A 3,623-nucleotide genomic window follows, 5' to 3' on the forward strand; every position below is an offset into this window, starting at 1 on the left:
TGTTATTTTATTGTACGATTTTAGATAATGCGTAATTCGAAAACACCTTAACTTGAATACAAACTTTATAAACTCATGTGCATAGATTTCAAGTAAAATTAGAACACCATTATTATTTTATTGCCTCTAATTATAAAAAAATCACAAATCATTAGTCTTCATTCCAACTTAGACTGAAACATATTTTAAATAATATTTATAATTAATCGACCTAACTATAGAAATAACATGAAGCTATAGAAAATCATAGGAAGACGGAATATTTCCGAATAACAAAATCATATACATTAGTTATTGATTGTCCCACTGTGCAACGACTATGGCAAACAGAGAACAACAACAGATGAAACACAGCTCGCTCTCTCTATCCCTCTCTCGCTTGCGCTCTCTCCCTGTTTCACATTCACACACACGCGTACACAGTTGGCAACAACAAGAGTACAAATTTTATTGTTGTTGTTGCTGGCGAACAACAAATAATACAAACAATACACACACCGCCACACGCACACGCTCGCACGGGGAGAAATACAACACAGCAGAGCAACGGCAACTGCGCGCTACAAAACGCAAAGAGACAGAGACGCAAAGCAGAAATGTCGAAACTTAACAAAAATTTACTTCACTGTGGTCTCAATCCGACCAAATAGTTCAACTCTAAAACAATTAAAAAAAATGCCCCTAAATTAAACACATACATATTTTATTATGATACCAGTCGATCATGAGCAGTAATAATTTTCTTGTTTAGCCATTATTGAATCTAAGTGACTATAAATTGTGCGAGTCCTTTCCATATGTTCCGATCTACCCCAGCCCAATGTGCATCTTACCCAATGCAGCTGAGTGTGGGAGTGTGTGTTCATCCACCTAAAATTGGGTTTCTAACTCTCAGCGAACATTGAATCAACGACAGTTGGTGACTGAGCAGCAGCAGTCGGGCCAGCGGCAGCAGCAGAAATGCCTCTCAGAATAAACAAAATGTCATGCAAACAAAAATACACTAAAATATTTTGTTGCCTGCATAATGTTGTTGCTTTTGTAAAAGCTCTCGACCATTTGCTCTGCTCAGTTTGACGCTGCTCAAACTTTGTTATCATTGTTGCTTTGTAATGGCTGCAAGAGCAAGCTTTTGTTGTTTACATTCTTCTCGGGATACAGAAGCTTTAATAGCTTTTCTTAAACATGAAGTGCTTTCGTATTAGAAAGGCAGTTACAATTTGAAAATGAGACTTCTATTACATTTTTTAAAATTAATTTCTGCTAATTTATATTATATTTAGAAACTAATATGAAATGCTTGATTTAAGTCACAAATTTACTAAGTACCCATCACAATTCAAGAACGCAATTCAATTACCATTATTTCTACGTTCATCACAGTTAAAAGCCTTACGGGTAATAGCTTTTGGTAAAAAGCTCAGTGTATCTATCCCAAGCACTCATTCATACTACATATGAGTTTATATGCACACAGTCAGATCCCAGTCTAACTGGTATAAAGCACTTTCTCTATAGTCTTAATGATTTGTTTACAACTTTGTTGCCTTGCAATTTACCGCAAACATACGTTTCAGCTTTAACTGTCATTGTGGCCCAATCCCAAGCCAGAGGTTCCCACAGAAAGCTTCGTAACTGATATGTACGCAAAAATTCAATAAAAAGGAGGCTCGTTTCTGTTTTGGCCTACATGCACGAAGAAGAGACAGAGGCCGAGTGGCTCACGAGGGCAAGACGAGAGCCGAAACTTGGTCAGCAGTGGAAGCTTCAAGTGCAATCCTTTCGGTGACGCTTTAAAGCTAACAAGCTTGTCGTGTCCTCAGTTGGCAAAGGACAGTCATGACTGGCGCTAGTCCTGCGGGCGCCTAAAAGCACGCAACACAAATTTTCCTTGTTGCTGTGTCAGTTACGCGCTGTGTTCGTCGGTCGTGTGCGAGTGCGCGTGTGTGTGTTACTAAACGTGCTGTTTTTAGTGTGTGGCGTGCTTGTGTCTGCATCCAAATATTTGTCATGAATTATTAACAGCGTTGAACTGGAAAATTTTAAGCATAAGCTGTCGACGCGGAGACTTCAAAACGTAAGAGAAATTTTCTATAATCATATAGACATCGACTTGTACATAGTTGATTCTCAAAAACTTTTTGTGCCGTTGCAGCTTGAACGAAATGCATTTGTAAAGCGCAATTTGCTCTTTCTATGAATCTCACTCTCTCAGTTCATATCACAATCTCTCTCTCGTTGGCGCTCTCCCTCACTCTCTGCCTTTCTCTCTATGCTCTCAGAAGTGTAGAATTTCGATTTCGTTAGAAAATCGAAGCAAGCTTGTGGGGGGATGGGTCAGTGATTGTGGGTATCGTTGCTGCGGCTACCTGTAGATGGCACACATGTATATATAAGAGTAAGGATGAGTGTGTGCGTGTTCCTATGTGAGTGTGTTTGCGGATGAATGACAGGGGCCAGGCGAGTCCTTGAACAGGGTTTTTATAGTTCAAACATCATCGTCGCGCCCTCACTAACTGCTCCTGCCATAGCTCTTGTTTCCGACTCTAATTAATCTATAATTCAAGGTCTAATGAGCCCGTCACGAAGGTTGAACATGACGAAGTGCCACTCAAACTCATTTCGAACTTCTTCTGCTGAATGCCTCGAATGCTTACTCAGGGCATTCCCAATTATTTGCACTGAAATTATTAGGATTGCTGTAAGACAAGTGGCTTTAAAAGTTTCATTGAATCGAAATTGGCTCATCAACTTACTAGGGGATTTCTCAAAGTTGCTTAAAGAACTTTGGAAGTCAAGCACGACACTGCTTCATTAACTTTACTCTTTGGAAAATAACATGAAAACGTGAATGCTAAAATCGCAACTAAAAAGAACCAAATAGTATATCATAAATATAATTTTAATATTAGCCGTAATACTAGTATTTAAAAATATAGAATTATTTTACTGTTCTTCTTTAAGAAAAATACGAAGAAATAGGTTATACTACACAAAGAGAGAGTAGATGGTATTCAAACCGTGCTGCTTACTTGCTGAAAGCCCTTCCGCTTTGTCTACAAATTTCTTTTCGCATAGGCTATAATATTTAAATTCCTGACACAGTGCCGAGAAATAATTCCAGCCCATTGCAGACACGACCGCAACTACCAACAGCTGAACATTAGCAAAACGCTTCCATATTTCCCCACACAGAGACACACTCACTCACACAGTCACAGTAAAATAAATGACAAGCATTTGGCGTTTTAAAAAAAAACCGCATTACGCATACGCCACGTTGGTATTGAGGCAGTCTGGCAACTTCGGCGCGCGCCATAACAAAAACAAACAAACAAACAAAGAACTGTGCTGAAGAAGAAAAAGCTTTTCATTGCCTGCCCATTAGCGCTCACTCTCTCTCTCTCTCTCTCTCCGATTCTCACTCTCTCGGTCTCATATATTGCCTCCACCACGTCCCCCTTCTTTTTGACGTTAAAAAAAAAACAAGAAACAAAAATGTGAGTCTTTTTTTCGGGGTTTTTCCTGCGTCGCTTCGCAGTCGACGTCGTCGCAGCAGACATAAGCATTTTCGCTTGAGTAGAAAATTTCAATGATTTTCCTTCAGTTAGTGTGAAACGAAC

This window comes from Drosophila sulfurigaster, chromosome 2L (assembly GCF_023558435.1).
Source record: "Drosophila sulfurigaster albostrigata strain 15112-1811.04 chromosome 2L, ASM2355843v2, whole genome shotgun sequence".
In the NCBI taxonomy this organism is placed as follows: Eukaryota; Metazoa; Arthropoda; class Insecta; order Diptera; family Drosophilidae; genus Drosophila; species Drosophila sulfurigaster.